Raw genomic sequence first — 19,767 nt, 5'->3', positions numbered from 1 at the left:
TTTTTTTTTCTTTTTAATATTTTATTTTATTTTATAATAACTTTATATTGACAGAATCCATGCCAGGGTAATTTTTTTTTACAACATTATCCCTTGCACTCACTTCTGTTCCAATTTTTCCCCTCCCTCCCTCCACCCCCTTTCCTAGATGGCAAGCAGTCCTATATATGTTAGATATGTTGCCGTATATCCTAGATACAATATATGTTTGCAGAACCGAGCAGTTCTCTTATTGCACAGGGAGAATTGGATTCAGAAGGTAAAAAGAACTCGGAAAGAAAAACAAAAATGCAAATAGTTCACATTTGTTTCCCAGTGTTCTTTCTTTGGGTGTAGCTGCTTCTGTCCATCATTTATTAATTGAAACTGAGTCTTTGTCAAAGAAATCCACTTCCATCAGAACACATCCTCATACAATATTGTTGTCGAAGTGTAAAGTGATCTCCTGCTTCTGCTCATTTCACTTAGCATCAGTTCATGTAAGTCTCTCCAAGCCTCTCTGTATTCATCCTGCTGGTCATTTCTTACAGAACAATATTCCATAACATTCATATACTACAATTTACCCAGCCATTCTCCAATTTATGGGCATCCATTCAATTTCCACTTTCTAGCCACTACAAACAGGGCTGCCACAAACATTTTAGCACATACAGGTCCCTTTCCCTTCTTTAGTATTTCTTTGGGATATAAGCCCAATAGAAACACTTCTGGATCAAAGGGTATGCACAATTTGATAACTTTTTGGGCATAGTTCCAGATTGCTCTCCAGAATGGTTGCATTCATTCACAGTTCCACCAACAATGCATCAGTGTTCCAGTTTTCCCACATCCCGCCAATATTCATCATTATTTTTTCCTGTCATCTTAGCCAATCTGACAGGCGTGTAGTGGTATCTCAGAGTTGTCTTAATTTGCATTTCTCTGATCAATAATGATTTGGAACACTCTTTCATATGAGTGGTAATAGTTTCAATTTCATCCTCTGAAAATTGTCTGTTCATATCCTTTGACCATTTATCAATTGGAGAATGGCTTGATTTCTTATAAATTTGAGTCAGTTCTCTATATATTTTGGAAATAAGGCCTTTATCAGAACCTTTAACTGTGAAGATGTTTTCCCAGTTTGTTGCTTCCTTTCTAATCTTGTTTGCATTAGTTTTGTTTGTACAAAGGCCTTTTAATTTGATATAATCAAAATTTTCTATTTTGTGATCAGTAATAGTCTCTAGTTCATCTTTGGTCACAAATTTCTTTCTTCTCCACAAGTCTGAGAGATAAACTATCCTATGTTCCTCCAATTTATTTATAATCTCGCTCTTTATACCTAGGTCATGGACCCATTTCGATCTTATCTTGGTATATGGTGTTAAGTGTGGGTCCATGCCTAATTTCTGCCATACTAATTTCCAGTTATCCCAGCAGTTTTTATCGAATAATGAATTCTTATCCCAAAAGTTAGGATCTTTGGGTTTGTCAAACACTAGATAGCTATAGTTGACCATTCTGTCTTGTGAACCTAACCTTTTCCACTGATCAACTAATCTATTTCTTAGCCAATACCAAATGGTTTTGGTGACTGCTGCTTTATAAAATAATTTTAGATCAGGTACAGCTAGGCCACCTTCATTTGATTTTTTTTCATTAATTCCCTTGAGATTCTCAACTTTTTATTGTTCCATATGAATTTTGTTGTTATTTTTTCTAGATCATTAAAATATTTTCTTGGAAGTCTGATTGGTATAGAACTAAATAAATAGATTAGTTTAGGGAGTATTGTCATCTTTATTATATTCGCTCGGCCTATCCAAGAGCATTTGATATTTTTTCCAATTATTTAAGTCTGACTTTATTTGTGTGGAAACTTTTTTGTAATTTTGTTCATATAATTCCTGACTTTCCTTTGGTAGATAGATTCCCAAATATTTTATGCTATCAACAGTTATTCTGAATGGAATTTCTCTTTGTATCTCTTGCTGTTGGATTTTGTTGGTTAAATGTGTTTCTTGTAAACAACCTATTACAGGACTCTGGCTTTTAATGCAGTCTGCTATCTGCTTCTGTTTTATGGGAGAGTTCATCCCATAAATTTAAATTTACTAACTCTGTATTTCCCACTATCTTGTTTTCCCCAAGTTATGTTTTTTTTCCTTTTCCCTTTTCCCTCTTCCCCAGTATTTTTCTTCTGACTACTACCTCCCTCGAATAGCTCTTTCCTTTTACAACCTTTCCCCCTTTCTTGTACCTTTCCCTTTCTACTTCTATTCTCACTTCTATTAGCCTCTCCTTTTCCTTTCCCCTTTCCCCTCTTACTTCTCTATAGGGTGAGACAGGTTTCTCTGTGAAGCTAAATATTTCTGATATTATCTCTTTGAGCCAAATCTGATGAGAGTAAGATTCATGCAATGCTCATTCCCTTCCATTCTTTCCCTCAATTGTAATAGGTCTTTTTTTGCCACTCCATGAGATATAATTTACCCCATTTTAACTTAATTTCCCTCTTCTTCCAGTAGAATTCCCTCTCCTCCTCTAGTTCCTATTTTATATCATCACAATAAAATCAAATTTTACCTGCATCCTCTCAATATACCCATAACAGAGATACAGATCTTAAGAGTAAAACATATCTTTCCATAACATGTCTTTTCCTTTTAAAAATATATTTAACTATATATATATTTCTATATATTTTTTAACTTTTAAAAGAAAATTATTTTTTCTTTCCTTTTTACCTTTTTATGCTTGTCTCAAGTTCTCTATTTGAAGTTCAAATTTTCTGTTCAGCTCTGGTCTTTTCAGCAGAAATGAATGAAATTCACTGTTTCATTGAATGTCCATCTTTTTCCTTGAAAGATTATGCTTAATTTTGTTAGATAGTCAATTCTTGGTTGCAATCCAAGTTTCTTTGCCTTTCATAATATAAAATTCCAGTCCCTTGGATGCTTTAAAGTGGAAGTTTCAAGGTCCTGGGTAATTCTGTTTGTGGCTCCTCGATATTTGAATTTTTTCTTTCTAGCTGCTTGCAATATTTTCTTCCTGATCTGATAATTATGAAATTTAGGTATGATCTTCCTTGAAGTAAAGTTTGGGAGTCTCTTTCAGTAGGTGATTGGTAAATTCTTTCAGTGACTATTTTACCCTCTGGTTTTAGGATATCAGGACAGTTTTCCTTGATGGTTTCCTAAAAGATGATGTCTAGGCTCTTTTTTTCATCATGCTTTTCAGAAATTCCAATAATTCTTTGATTCTGTCTCCTAGATCTATTTTCCAGATCAGTTGTTTTTCCAGTAAGATATTTTGCATTTTATTCTACTTTTTATTGTTTTGGTTTTGTTTGACTGATTTTTGACATGTCATTTAATCATTCACTTCCATTTGTTCAATTCTAATTTTTAGTGAATTATTTTCTTCAGTTAGTTATTTTTTTATTTCCTTTTGCCTTTGACCAATTAAACTTTTAAATGGGATGTTTGGTTTATTGAATTTTTTTCCCATTTCACAAAATCTGTTTTCCAATGAATTGGTTTCTTTTTCAAATCTATTTTGTAAGGAATTATATGATTTTTTCCATTTCACTAAATCTGCATTTCCTTTTCTAAACTCTCTTGAAAAGTTCTCATTTCCTTTCCCCATTTTTTTTCTAACTCTCTTTTAAGATCCTTTTTAAATTCTTCCAAGAGAGCCTTGTAAGATGGGGACCAACTCGTATCACCTATTGGGTCTTCATTTGGAGATGATTTGCATTTAGGATCCTCAGGGTTTAAGGTCTGTTCTTTTATTTCTTCATAAAAAGCTATCTATGGTCAGAGTTCTTTTTCCTATTTCATCCTTTTTTTTTTTAAATTGAGGTCTGCTTTTAAGGCAAAGGGGAGATTGTTCCAAGCTTCTTCTATAAGTGACAGCAGCTTTATGGTGCCCTGGACCATTGATGCTGACTTGCTTCTGGTTCTGGATGGGCATGGCCAAGTCCTGTGTTATTTTGGTGTTAAGAGGCTTACTAATTGCCTTTTGTATTTGTGTTGGATATCTCACAGCTAACCTGCTGATCCACTGGCTTCTAATCAGGACAGAGTAGCCAATGTTGCTGTATTTTGTCTAACAGTTTCCAAAGTAGATTCCTACAACATCTTGGGTCCCTGTGTTGCAAATGACTGGGCTGCCTACCCCTTCCCTGCTCCCTCCCTCCACCCCATTGAAATAGACCTTTTCTGAAGTTCTTCCAAAATATCTTCTGCTGAAAATTTGTTACACTCCAATATATTTGTGAATTTTGTCTTGATTTGTTGTTGATCTGAGGAACACTAGGAGGATCTCAGATAAAGATCAGTCTGTTCTCTGCCATCTTGGCTCTGACCCCACCCCACCCCTGCCCTGTCTACCATTATTTTAAATGGAATTTCTCTTTCTGTCTCTTCCTGCTAAATTTTGTTTAGTAATATGTAGAAATGCTGATTTGTGTGGGTTTATTTTTTATATACTGCTTCTTTGCTAAAGTTGTTAATTGTTTCCAGTAGATTTTTGGATGATTTTCTAGGATTCCCTAAACATAACATATAATCTACAAAGAGTGGTAGTCTTATCTCCTCTGCCCATTCTAATTTTTAAAATTTCTTTCTTTTCTTATCACCGAAGCCAACATTTCTAGCATAATTTTAAATAATAGTGGTGATAATGGGCATCCTTGTTTCACCCCTGATCTTATTGGAAATCAATCCAATTTCTCTCCATTATAAATAATGCTTGGTGTTGGTTTAGATAGATACTGGTTATTATTTTAAGGAAAGCTCCCTTTATCTCTATGATCTCAAGTGTTTTTAATAGGAATGGTTGGTGAATTTTGTCAAAAGCTTTTTCTGTATCTATTGAGATTATCAGATGGTTTCTATTAGTTTTGTTATTGATATGCTTAATACAAAAGTTTTCCTGATATTGAACCATCCCTCTTTTTTCACACAAATAAAGTCAGATCTAAACAATTGAAGCTATACTAATTGCTCATGGGTAGGTTGACCAATATAATAAAAAATGACAATTCTACCTGAAGTATCTATTTATTCAGTGCCATACCAACCAAACTATCAAAAATCCATTATGTAGAGCTAGAAAAAAATGACAAATTTTTTTCTGGAAGAACAAAAGCTCAAGGATATCAAGAGAATCAATGAAAAAAGGGTAGTCTAACTGTATCAGATCTCAAACTGTTTAAGCAAAAATGGTAATTATTATTACAAAATGGTTATTATGATTACCAAAACAATCTTGTACTGGCTAAGAAATAGAGTAATAGATCAGTGGAATAAATTAGATACAAACTTAAATTTCCATAATAAACTACCATATGATAAACCCATAGGTCCAGACTTTTGGAACAAAAACTGGAAATAAGTATGGCAGATACTAGATTTAGGCCAACTGTTATATTGTGTGTGTGTGTGTGTGTGTGTGTGTGTAGTCAAAATGGGTACATGATTTGCACATAAAGGTTAATACCATAAACCCATTATGTCAGATCTATGAATGAGGGAGGAAATGAGGTAGAATTTAGAAAGAAGATATACAGAGTATCATAAAATGTAAAACAGACAATGTTGATTATATTAAATTAAAAAAGGTTTGCAAAAACAAAACTGTAACCAAAATTATAAGGAAAATGGAAAACTGGTAGCAGACCCCAAAAAGTATCTCTGATAAAAGCCTCACTTTTCGAACATATAAAGATATGGATATATAAAAATGTGGATAACAATGTGGATGGAATAGAGACATGACTTCAAAGTCAGGAAGACAACATAGGTTCAGTCTTGTCTTTTTGTGATCCTGAACAAGCCACTTAATCCACAAGAAAGATCAACTCTCTAAGATTAGAAGTCACAAAGGATCTGCATTTGTAAAGTTTCCTTATATCAGTGAAATAACAAATCTTGCTCTATAAAGAAGTTATCATCAAAGCCACATGGTATTGGAAGAAGAAGAATGGAAGAAAAAAGAGAGGAAGAGATGTCAGCTATCCAACATAGGTTTTTTTTTTTTTTTAATGGTTTATATAACCCTATAAAAAGTAAAAACTAAAATGAAGATTTATTACTTAACATATGTGTTTGGGAAACCTGGTTAGAAATATTCATGAAATGGATTTTGATCCATAGTTCAGACAACTTAGTCTTAGTAATGGAATAAAGTGTTTATCTCAATTCAGGGGGAGGAAGATAAGTTTGTTAATACAAAAAAAAAAAAAAAAAAAAAAAAAAAAAAACTCAGAAGGAATTATTTGAAACAAGATAGATAGCCTTAACTAAAAATAAAAATCCTCATAAAATGATATGATTCAAATAAAAAGAAAAATATCATATGGAAAAAGAGATTGTTATCCAATGGAATACAAAAAAAAAATGACAATATAAAATGGACTATTAAAATTTTATAGACATTTCTTAGTTGCTGATTTTAAGTGGTCAAAGGATATAAAAATAGCTTACAAAAGAGAAAACTCAAATTGTTAATACTCAATTTTAATAGGGTCAATTTGATACATAATTAAAGAGGTACAAATTAAAACCACTCTTAAATGCATCACATTCACTAAATTGGCACTAATATTCAAAAGCTAAGAATCAATATGTTCTCGGCTGTAAACAAATAGATATACTCAGTCATTGTTGATGGAATTACAAGTCTTTTTGGAAATTATCTGGCTGCATATAATCAAAGTTATAAAAATAATCATACTCTTTTTACCCTATACTTTCACTGTTGGTTATTTACCCTGAGACTGTTTATAAAAAGAAAGTTTTAGAAGTTCTTTTTACCCTGAGAATGTTTTCAAAAGAAATTCTAAAGTTATCTCTTCAAACACATTTTTAAGCAGCATTGTTTGAAATTCCAAAAAATTGGAAGCAACCTAAATGCCCAATGATATGGCAATGGTTAACTAAAATATGATGTATAAAATGTAATGGAATACAATCATACTTTCAACATCACTGAGCTTAAGAACCATAAACAAATCTGGAAGGAATTTTATGAAATAACTCAAAGTAAAATATAAAAAAAGGTGAACCAAAAGAATAGAGTATGTACTAAGTACAACAATATAAGAAAGAAAATGAATGGAAAGAAAAAGAGCAAGAACCATTCTGAAGTAGAGGAAATACTGAAAGTTATTTTATTTTAGACACTGAAATTAATGTATTCACATGTGAATTGTGACAAAGAAAATTTATTATTTTTTTTTAGCATCCATCTAACATTATTTTTATTAATGAATTTAAAAAGAAAGAATCGGTAAGAATAATGAAAGTTAAACAGTAATGATTCCCTATACAAAAGAAGACAGGAAAATTTCAAAGAAGAGCCAGAAAGAACAAGTCTAGTTGAAGGAGTGATAACAAAAAAGGTCAACAGAGTCAAACTGGGGTTTTTCCCTGACCATATCAAAGAATATTTATTATCACAGGATCTCACAGCAAAAATGAATTAATATTATGTTAATTTACTTTGTAGAATTCTGGGGAAAATGTCAAGGCTGACCAATGCTTTGAAAAACAAATGTACAATATTGTGTAAAATATACATATAAACATTTATTTTGATATTAGCAAGTGGAAGAAACCAATAGTTTGTTGATTTTCCTAAAATCTGATACCTATATACCATTAATATTTTCATTAAAAAATTAATTAGGATACACTTATTATGGATATTTAACATGATCCCACTCACAAGAGAAAAATTGAATATATCTTGATACAAAGGAGCAACTGATGTCAAAGTGGAAATTTTTTTCCAAATCAGTTATCTGTGTATAGTCAAATCGTTGCTCAGTGAGACTATAAATAAAAATCAATACCAAAAGGACAAAACTGTCCTCATCTTTAAGAAGTATAGTTTTATCCCAATGTATTTAAATAAGCTTTTGACTGAAAAATTGGGAAATTAATAAAAATAGGCATTTATTATTTTTTAGAGAAATTTAACTGATAGAAAGCAATCATCACAATGATTGCTCAAAATAGCAAACATATGATCTTCCTGCCATAAAGGTGTTGCTGCCAAAGTTAACACCAGTTCAGAATACAAGCTCAGTTTTGGAACATTGAGCTGAAAAAAGCAGCCAAAAGTCTTTTCACTTCACACATAGAAGCAGATATTGGCTACATTTACAAAACAAAATTTTACAGGAGATATTTTGAGAATTATCCAGATCAATGGACATTGCCAAATCATAGTTCAATCCTAGGTCAAATAACCCCACCAAAAAAAAAAAAAAAAAAGAAGAAGAAGAAGAAGAAGAAAGAGAGAAAGAAAAAGAAAAAGAAAAAGAAAAAGAAAAAGAAAAGAAAAAGAAAGAAAGAAAGAAAAAGAAAAGAAAAACCCTGGGAAAAAAATTTTTTTCACAATGCTAAGTCACTAAGCAGAGCTTCCAAGGACAGCAGAATATTTTTGCTTTCTTGCCTCTGGGAAAGTGCAGATGACTTGGTAGGCCAATTGACAAACTTCCTATTTGACTCTGAGCCTAAGATTTTTCTATCCTGATTTATTTATTTGACCCATATATTAGACAGTTGATTTCCAAATATTTAGTTTTTTATTTTGTAGTCTGCAAAATAGAGGCTAAATGACCAAACATATCCTCCAAAAGAAAAAAAAAAGTGATATACATGTACATAGGAAAGCACATATTTTCAAGGTTAAGGATAAAAATAAAAGATGTGACAAAAATGTGAAAAGGCATAATCCCTACTTAATGTTAATTGCAATAACTAGAGAACTATTGAGAATATGGCTACAAAGAAAAAACTGTGAACAGACTGGATAAAAAAAAGAATTCTCAAAGAGTAATAAAAGATGAGGGAATGAAATTTATTTTTACTCTTAAGTGAAGGTGATGCTGGACTGGTTCTTATAAATATGCCTTTTAAAATGAAAATGAAAGAAAATGAATTTAGTAGTTTCCAGTGAGAATCTATGAGAAAATTGCTGAGAAGAGAGGTTTGGAAATTCTTCACCCATAGTTTAGGAATCTTCAGTGACTGAATTTATGCTAAAGAAATTTTATAAATTCACTTTCTTCCTCTCTACCTCCATGAAGGTACCCATTTAAAATTTTTATTCTTGTTTATTTCATGGTGCTTTTCACTATCATTGTTATTTCTAGATATCTCAGCCTCATAGACTCCAAGCAAGGACTTCTTTTACCTTTCTTTGTATTATCAGCACTTATCCCACAGCTTGGCATAGAGTAGCCACTTAAGTTATGTGCTTGTTAAATGACCCCATCCCAGTTCAAGTGAAAAAAATTTTTTTTAAAAATCACTTGTTGCATTAATCTCCTTGAACAATATATTCAGTATATATACCCACAGTGCCCATCTCTGCATAGGAAAAAAAAAATGTATTTGGAGAAATTAATTTGAATTTATGAAATGATTCTTAATTAAATTACTTCTCCAAGTGAGCTTTAATTATCTCACCCTAAATCCCCAAAGAATCAGATCCTCTAGTCCATAAAACTAACAACTTTCTTTCATTTTATTCTCACAAAGTTTTAAACTCCAAACTTTTAAATTTCAAAAACTTACTTCCAACATTTTTCATCCACTTCAATTAGGCAAACCTACTAATTTTTTTTTTCAGTTTATAGGATTTTATAGCTAGGGAAGGGATATGTCCTTTACATATCTCATTTATCAGAAAACAACCTGATGGCTTTGTACATCAATCCCCCTAAATTACTTGCCACTTTAACTGTCTGTTTACCCTTTCCCAAGCTTAATGTTATCAGCATCACCCATCTTCAACTGAAGACAACTAGAGAAGGCAAGAATTCTATCTATGTGATTTGTAATCAAAGGAATTTTTTGTCCAAAGAGGTTGGGACTTTCCCAGTGTCACCCAACATTAGAATTCAGGTCTGCATGAATGGACACTTTAAAAATGTCTGTCGATGAGTAGTGATAAGATCTAAATTACATTATTGGAAACATCATTTCCTATAAACTGAGAGTGAACTTTGTTTTGTTGGATTTTATAGTGCTTTCTAAGAAAAAGTGCATTTTGCTGTGATATCATAGCACGAATGGAAGATTTAATGTCAAAGAACATGGGTCTGATTCCCAGTTCTGCCACTTACTCCTCTGTAACCTTTGGCAAAGTGGGAAGGAAACACACATTGAAGTTCCAACTATGTGCCAGGTGACCTGCTAAGGGTTTTCTAAACATTACTTCACTGAATTCTCTCAACTTGCTGGGAAGGAAGTGCTGCTAATATTACCATTTTTAACAGATGATGAAACTAAGACAAACAGAAATTAAGTGACCTGCCCAGAATCACACATCTAGTGATTTTGGCAGATTTTAATTCTGGTTTCTTTGACTCTAGGTCCAGTAGTCCCTCCATCAAAAGATTCTTAATTTCCTCATCAGAAAAATAAGAATATTGGTCCAAGAGACCTCTGAAGTTATTTCCATTTCTAAACATATGATCCTTACTGTAAACTGAGTGGATGCCCCTCAGTGGAAGAATGGTTGAATAAATTACATTATATGAATATTATGGAATATTATTGTTCTTATAAGAAATGATCAGCAGCTTGATATCATAAAGACCTGAAGAGACTTATATAAACTGGTGTTAAGTGAAGAGAACATTGTGCACAATAACAAGATTATGTGATGATCAATTCTGATGGACAGCTCTTTTTATCAATGAGGTGATTCAGGCCAATTCCAATAGACTTCTGATGGAGCGAGCCATCTGCTTCCAGAAAGAGATTGGGGACTGAATGTGGATCACAATATAGTATTTTCCCATTTTTGTTGCTCTTTGCTTGCTTTTTGTCTTTCTCATTTTTTTTCCTTTTTGATCTGATTTTTTTGTGTGTATGCAGCATGATAAATGTGGAAACATATTTAGTAAAATTGTACATGTTTAAACTACATTGGATTACTTGCTATCTAGGGGAGGGAGGTAGAGGGAAGGGAGGGAGAAAAAAATTGCAAGGATTAATATTAAAATGGTTTATCTTTTGCATGTATTTTGAAAATAAAAAAGCTATTATTAAACAAATAAATATATTATTATTTTATTTGCATATATGTGTATATGTATATGTACATATAACATTATTTTACAAGTAATCCATTATGCTTGAATAGAAGGTATTAGATAGCCTATCTTTTTTTTTTTTTTTTTTTTGACAGAAGCATCTTTCCAACAGTAACCATGAGGAAACTCAACATTGTTGGAGTGCCTTTAACTTTCACAGATGAATGTTGAAAACATGGTAAGGGACCAGCTCATCTTAGTTCACCTGTGAATCCTATAAGACGATTTTGTTTGTGTGCCTTAAGCAATTCACAAGGATATCACATTCTCTGTGACTTTTTGGGGGGATGAGTTTGTATTTTATAATTCCCTCTCAACAGACTACTTTAGCAGTCACAGAAACTTCAACATTCACACAGCCTAGTTTCTTCAATCCTTGTGCCTCTCACCTCCCATACTCTCCCTTGTAATTTAGCACATTTTACATGTGTATTTTATTTCATGCTTTTATTCATCCAAGTTTTCCCTGTTCCAATTTCAGAAGTAACAAAAGAAACTGTATCAAATCAATGAATGCTTAAGTGAGAGAGAGGCCAATTCTACCTAACCTTTTTGGCCCACTGAGCATGGGATACTTGGTGAGTATAAACCTGCAAGTCTTAAATTTTGTTTTAAAACCTTTCTAGATGAACATTAAGACCCAAATGAGAACTGGTTTTCTCCCAAATCAACACTTTAAATGAAAGAACTGACAATATTTTCATTGAGGTGGAAAAAGTGACAAACAGCTTTTTGACAGGGGATTACCCAAAGAGAAAAAACAGAGTGGTAGTTTTGTTTTCATTTTTAAAGAATAGAATTAAAATTCAGAAAGGATATGTTATGCCACAATTCTCTTTTATTGTCCTGACTCAATTTCCCTAATTATCCTGACTCAGTCCTGCCTCAGTTTCCCTGCTTCTCAGTTCTGCAAATCCTCCCTTTCCCTCTTTATTAGAATACTTGATAAAGATAAAAGATCTTATGTTTTAGAATATCAAAATGCCTCTCCCCATCCCAAACTACTGGAATGTCAGATATCATCTTATCAAGATGCCTCTCCCATGACTGGGGTGCCTCCCCCTGATGATGTCATCCCCCTCTCCAGAGGCTCACCCCACCCTGTCAGAATACCATTCCCACTCTCAGAACCCTGACTCCGCCCCTGCCTTAGTCTATCCCCAGCGTCTGAGCCATGTGTATATATGTCATTGAGAACTCTTGATTGCTGGATTCTTGGAGATGATAGTCTCGTTCAGCCCTGGGATCAAGACATGGATCCAATGGCTCCAGTATATCTCTCCATTTAATAAATTATTAAATACTCTCTAATCTCTATCTTGCTCAGTTTCTCCAGCATTACAGATAAAAGGGGGAGGGTGAGCTGGGGGCTAGATGGGGACCAGATTTGTCTTTTTTTTCCCCTTGTGTTTTCCTTCTAGGCTCAGTTATACATCTCACCATGGCTAAATGAAAAGGCCTGCATGCTGCTGATAAATGGGCAATTACTTTGGTATAGAGTCCCAGCAGTAGCTTTGGGGCCATTTGACCAAGACTTTCATGGAGAGGTGGTTGTTGATATGGATAGACTACTTAGTTCTCTCAAGTATTTTCTCAAGCATTTTTGAATGCCCAAATATTACTTTTGGGTATGTTGAGCATTTCCGTCTGAGAGAAGGAAATGTTCCTGAGGTCTCTTAATAGAAGGTCATTGCCATTATGAAATCTGTAATTGAAGGAAAAGAGGAAAATAAAGCCCCCTGCAAATCTTTAGACTGGTCTTGAAAAGGTCTGATTTTAATCCTCTATACTTTCTTACTAGTGATTATAGTTTTGCCACTTAATACATATATAAGCAGGGGCATATTGGTAAATGTTTGACTGTCTCACAAAAAAAAATTAGAAGGTATGTACAGCATACTTTTAAGTTTAATATACATTATTAGCATCTTCTCCATAACTTTCTTCAACCTAGACAATAAACAAAACAATAAATCAAGTCTTGGTTTGTGGAATTTGCCAATTTCTGAGAAACAAATGCTCACACTACAATAATAGGTTCCCTGTCCAATGAATAATTAGGCCCAATCTTAAGATCCAACTCTAAATCTATGATGCTATGAGTGTACATGTGTCAATAGTAAAGTTACCCTTTTCCCCTCCCCCCCACCCTTACCTATTCCCCCAGAAATTCCATTCCAATAATATAACAGGGAGGTCTGCAAAGGGTTGAAACACTTTGAGCCATAGACAGAAGATACTACTATATCAGGAAAAAATGTTTCTTTGATTAGGAAATAGAGTTTTCATTCTTGCCTTACTTTATATGACCTTAGTCCTCCCCCAAGCACATAGGTATTCTGGTCTGTCAGTGCAAAGTACTGTAGAGTTAGAATGCTAAGCATGGGAAGGAAAACTCTCAGAACATACTTTAGTTGTTTTGGTGCTGAAAAGGGAAAAGAAAGAAAAAGCCAAGTCTAGTTTTCTAACTTAGACTTAAATTAAGTATGCTGGCAATTTCTCATTATGTACAACTTATCTCAGTCAATTAACAAGTAATTTTTTAGAAATTTTATAGAAGTCGATTTTATTTATCTTTTTATAGTCCACTTTTTTAAAATTTTGCATTCCAAATTCTCTTCTTTCCTCAAATCCTTCCCCTACCCATTGAAAGGATAAGTAATATGATATTTATTATGCATGTGAAGTCATACAAAGCATATTTCCATGTTAACCATTCAACAAGTATTTATTAAATAACTACTATGTGCCAGACAGTGGGGTAAGCCCTGAGTATATAAAGAAAGAAAGAAAAAACTATGAGTATACATGTGTCAATAGTAAAGTCACCTTTTCCCCCTCCCCCCAATCCCTACCTATTCCCCCAGAGACTCCCTTCCAATAATATAACAGGGAGGTTTGCAAAGGGTGTAAAATACCTTGAACCACAGACAGAAGACACTAATATATATCTCAGGGAAAAAGTTTTCCCTTATCTCAGCGAGTTCAGAGTCTAATAGTAGAAACAGCATGCAAACAACTGTGGATAAACAAGATTATATAAAGATAAATCAGGAATTATCAACCAAAGAGATAACTAACAAACAGAACTGACTGCTGGCTACTACATTTTAGGAATTAAATCAGGTAGATTCAAGTTGAATTCAACTCAAGGGGTTTATTCAAATTTAGTCAGTGGATAGAATACTGGATTTAGAATCAGGAAAACGTGGATTCAAATTCTGCCCAAGATACTATCAGCTATGTAACCCTGGGCAAATCAATCATCAGTTCAAAAATGAACAGTTCACTCATTCAGTTCAGTCATTTTTAAGTTCTTTGGAGGGTTTATTGGCAGATACTAGAGTAGGTTGCCATTCCTTTTCCAGCTCATTTTACAGATGAGGAAACTGAAGCAAACAGAATAAAGTGATTTGCCCAGAGTAACACAGCCAGTAAATGTCTGAGGCTAGATTTGAATTCTAGAAGTCTTCCTGATTCCAGGCTCAACACTGTGCACTGTGGTGCTATCCAACTATCAGACTCGAGGGTTGGAACCTTTTACACTAAACTTATGATCTATAACTGTATGTATGATCCTATGAACTCATCAAGTCAGTCATATAAATATGCAGGATGATTTTTTAAATTACATTTTTTATAACCAATAATTGGTTCTTTCTTCCTTTTTCTAAGCATACTTCCTATTCCTTTTAAAAATCTTCTTTAAGAAATCTCTTTTCCTGTATTTTATTTATATTATAGGACATAATCTTATTCTGACTCTTTTCTCTCATATTGTCTCATATCATTATCCCCTGAAGATAAGAGGATATCTTTTAAGGAAAAGAACCACTTTGAATATAGTCACTATTAGGTACTGTTACATGATTAACTATAACAAATGTATTCAACATTTATTGGGCAGCATCTATGTACCAAGGTCTATACTAAGGCCTGCAATAATTGCAAAGTGTATTTAGGATATAACCAGATGTCAGAGCATCCTTCCAGAAATGAGGAACCAAGTATAATTTGCAGGATACCTCTCATAAAAATCTCATTGGCTCACTTCTTGTTATCAAACTATAAAACCCTGGAAACTCCAGTATTTGTCTCACTTTTTCACCTTCCAAATAAGATCATCAATCTTATTACATTCTGGTTGATTGAATTGAGGAGATAACTTTCTGATAATTTATGGGGTAGGATATCCTCTTCTTTGTTTCAAAACTATCTCCTTCCTTGAAAAAAGAGAAGCCATACTCATTGACTTTGCTGAGATTGGAAGAAGGATGTTTCTTCAGGATTGGAGGAAAAGCTTCCAAGAAGTCAGAAGTAATATGTCAAAAAACATTTTAATTATCTTGGTCAACTCCAATAAGTAAAACTTCAAGACTCATGCTGTCTGGGAAATAGTACAGCTGGTGGATATCATGAACACACTTGCCTGCAAAGAAAAAACTCATGTTTCCAAAACAAGAAATTGTTCTTGTCCTCCTTGAGCTCCAAATCTACAAAAGTGGAATATAATACAACTACAAATGACAATAATATGCAATACAAAAATCATTGTAAGCAAACTAATCTAGCTGGAGTAAAAAGGCACCCTGAAAGAAAGATGGAAGATGATATGTATCAAGTCATCAAACCACCACCAGCATATCAATTTCTATCTCCTTTCTGACCCCAAGGGACATAATCCAGGATCTTGAACCAAATAGCTTTGGGAAGAGCAATGCCATTCAGATGACTAGGTCCACTTATTGTGCAGCCCTCATAGCCATTGTCCTGGGCAAAAATCCTGGTAGAGATGCTACCTGGAAACTGCTCCTTTAGGAACTAGTCACAGCTATCCAGAAAAGAAAAATTTGGTTACTAAAGTCCTTGGTACCATCAAATGATTCAGTACCAGAAATTAAAAATATTTTTATCAGTAGAAATAGCATTAAGGGTTTTTCATTTCTGTTTGCTGAACACTGAACCCTAAGGACTATGGGACTTTTCTGTACTATTTGCAACTACAATTGATATATGTTGTCTCCCCCATTAAATTATGATCTATTTGGGATCAGAGGCTGTCTTCCTTTTCTCTTTTTCATTCTCAGAACATAATACTATGCTTTGTACATAGTAATCATGTGATGTTTTTTTTGATTCATTCATTCATATGATGAATCATCAAAAGCATGAAAAATGGTACGAGGGATGACAGTTTGGATAGCCCAAAATTATCATTTCATCTTGAATTTGTTCCAACAATTTGTTTACATATACCTTAGTAAACTGGCAGCTCTGATTGATTAAAGTAGCATCTGCTTATTAAGACTACACTACAAGACTACACATGGCTGTTTATGTTTAATTTTTAACATTCTCATTGATTGAAACTAGGTAGAGAGAATAATGAAGACTCTAAAAAGATAGCATGATTATTAATCTCATATTTTTGAGCATCTAATATACATAAAATGCCAGGCTAATTGCTGTAGGAGATACAAAGAAAAAATGATTTCTTCAACATTTATAAACTACTTTGCAAGATGTTTATCAAGAAAAGCTAAATAATAATCCAAGTAATGTATAAGTACCAAATGGATAGTGCTTATAATAGTTCAGTTTAAATAATAGTTTAATAATATGAGTGCAGAAGTAGAATATGACAGAATTTAAGAGTGCAAAGGATGCTTAGAGATCATTATACAAGGAAAAAATAATTAGCACATTCTTTTTCCTGGTCTATTTTTTCTGTGTGTGTGTGTGTGTGTGTGTCTCTGTCTCTCTCTGTCTCTCTGTCTGTCTCTCTATTTCTGTCTCCATCATTGTCTCTGACTCTGTCTCTCTGTCTCTCTGTCTCTATCTCTCTCTTGCTTTCTGTCTCTCTCTTTCTCTGTGTTTCTCTTTCTATCTTTCTGTCTCTGAATCTCTCTCTTTCACTTTGCCTCTCTTTCTTCCCTTTCCCTTTCTTCTTTCTGTTTTTGTCTTCCTTGATCTCTTCCTCCCTCTTTCCTTATTTATCTCTATTTTCTCTTTCTCTATTTCTCTCTTTCTCTCTCTCTCTCTCTCTCTCTCTCTCTCTCTCTTTCTCCTTTTCTCTATTTTTCCCTCTTTCCCTTTTAGTATCTCTTCATTTCCCCTCACTCTTTCATTCACTTTCACTTACTCTCACTGTTTCTATACCACTTTTATTATTAATTACATACATTATGAAACACACAACATAACAATAAAAAGATTTGATAAAGAAGAAATAATATTTTATTCCTGAGCCAATAGGAAACCACTGGAAATGGTAAGACTTGTGTGTTAGGCAATCTACATTTTTGACAATTGTATGTAAAATAAATTGGAGGAGAGGCTTAGAGGTAGAAAGACCAATTAGGAGGCTGCTACTGCAATTGGCCAGGTGAAAGATGATAAGGACTTAGACTCAGGTAGAAGTTGTGTGAGTAGTAAAAAAGGGGGAGGAGAATTCCTAAATATATAATTAGAATAAATAACAAATTCTCCACAGCATTGTTTTGAAGATAAAATAAGTTAATATATATAAAACATCTCAAAGCACTATATAAATGCTATTATTATTATTATTATTATTATTATGGCTCTAGGCTATTATAATTGTAATTGTTATTATTGTTGTTATGGCTCTAGGCTAGTTGTTATGAGAAATGCAGAGAGAACAAAGAAGACAGAGCTTTTGCTTTTGGTTACAGCTCTGTGACAACTACAGACTGTAACAGTTCAAGGATGCTTTTTGAAAGCACAAGGTTATTTGGGCATTAGGCAATGAGTATGCTGGACTTGGGGAAAGAGGAAAAGGAGATTTGTAAAAGATACCTGGACATTTCTTGCTATTGGTACCCATGAAGTAGTAAGGTTATAACTATTATGAGGTCCTAATCCTAAACTCAGAAGAAAAGGTTTGATACACATACAGCAGAGGGAGGGAAAATTGAGAGAAATTGAAGACTGATTGTGTTGGTTGTTTGTGCTGTTGAGTAGACCCATCATTTCTCTGGGGAGGGTAGGATGCAGCCCATCTTCCCAAACTCTCACTGATTGATCACCTTCATTTGGGATGAGTCCAAGACTCTTACTTTGGAAATCATAGCTCTGCATAGCCCAGTACATTTTCTATGTCTTTATTGATTTAAAACAAAAATCATACACACACATACACAACTGTATGTAAAATGAACTGGAGGAAAAGTTTAGAGGTAGAAAGACAAATTAAGAGGTTGCTACTGCAATTGGCCAGGTGAGAGATGATAAGTGTGTGTACATGCATGTTTGTATGTATGTATGTGCATATATATGAACGTGGCTTGAAAAGATATTGTGAATAATTTACTATTTCATGTCATATATAAAACTGTAACCATTATTTATGTTATAAGCATTTTCTGACTTTGTTTCCAAAGGCCATTTATAAGTCTGTTTGAATTTCAAAGGACATTTTCCTATAAAAGAATGCTATAATATTCAGCTAACAAAAAAAGCTAAACAGAAAAATTTGGCACATAATCAATCAATAAAGAAGAATTTATTAAATAATTATCATTTGTTAGGCATTGTGTATACAAAAATAAAGATAAAATGCTCTTTTGTCTCAAAGAGGTTATATTACACTAAACAAGATACATTAACATAAATATATGTGAAATATCTACAAAAATGGGGAAAGGACTCACATGCACAAAAATATATTTAGCAGATCTTTTTGTTGTGGCAAAGAATTAGAAACTAAGAAAATGTCCATTATTTGGGAAATGGCCAAACAAGTTGTAGTATATGAATGTAATGGAAAAACATTTGTTCTACAAGAAATCATGATAGACTTATATCTTCTCAGCAATACAATAATACAAGATAATCCCAAAGACTCATGATAAAAAATGCTATCCATATACAGAGAAAGAACTATGGAGTTTGAATGCAGATTGAACATGCCATTTTCACTTTTTTGTTTTTTCTTTCTTGTGTTTTTTTTCCTTTTTGACCTGATTCTTCTTTTATAACATGACTAATTTGTAAATGTGTTTAACATGGTTATATATACATAATATATATCAGATTGTTTATTGTATTGGCGAGGAGGAAGGAGGAAGGAAGAAAAAAATTTGGAATTCAAAATTTTATAAAACTTTATAAAAGTTTGAAAACTACAAATAATGGAAATTTCAAGAGCAAAAAAATGCAAAATACAAAAAACAAATGTCTACAAATTTAATACAAAGTAATTCTTTGGAGGGGAGGGATGTACTAGTAGCAAGAAGGCTAAGGAAAGGTTTCACATAGGTGTCATTTGAGGTGGAGCTTAGTGATGGGCTTAGCCAGTGCAAAGTAGTATGTCTGGGGATGCGGGTGGGTGCAGGGTAGGGTGAGATAGCTCACCGAGAAGATTGGTTTGACTGAACCTCTGCAGGATATATTAAATATAGAAAAGGGGATGATTAAAGTTGCAAAGATAGGTTGGGTCTGGGTTGTAAAGGACTTTAAAAACGAAAGGCAAGAGGTCATATCTATTTCTAGAGGCAATTGGACCTGTACTTCAGGGAAATTATTTTAATGTGAAAGATAGATTAGAGAGGGGAGAAACTTGAAATAGTATACCAATTAAGATGCTATTGCAATAGCAGGAGAGAGGTGTTGATGAGAATGAAAATAATAACTACAAATCC

The 19,767-nt window shown here is 33.3% G+C and overlaps 1 long non-coding RNA gene across 1 annotated transcript in view; it reads left to right on the top strand.

Annotated features, from left to right (window-relative positions):
• LOC127538672 (uncharacterized) overlaps positions 1 to 19,767 on the top strand; it is a 136,389-nt gene that overhangs the window by 106,852 nt on the left and 9,770 nt on the right. Inside the window, exons 2-3 of the long non-coding RNA XR_007947752.1 lie at positions 11,200 to 11,282; positions 11,586 to 11,682. This is a non-coding gene — a long non-coding RNA (uncharacterized LOC127538672). The remainder of the gene's footprint in view (positions 1 to 11,199; positions 11,283 to 11,585; positions 11,683 to 19,767) is intronic.

The sequence above is a fragment of the Antechinus flavipes genome, chromosome 1 (assembly GCF_016432865.1).
Source record: "Antechinus flavipes isolate AdamAnt ecotype Samford, QLD, Australia chromosome 1, AdamAnt_v2, whole genome shotgun sequence".
Taxonomy (NCBI): Eukaryota; Metazoa; Chordata; class Mammalia; order Dasyuromorphia; family Dasyuridae; genus Antechinus; species Antechinus flavipes.
This window is presented reverse-complemented; position numbering and strand designations above follow the sequence as displayed.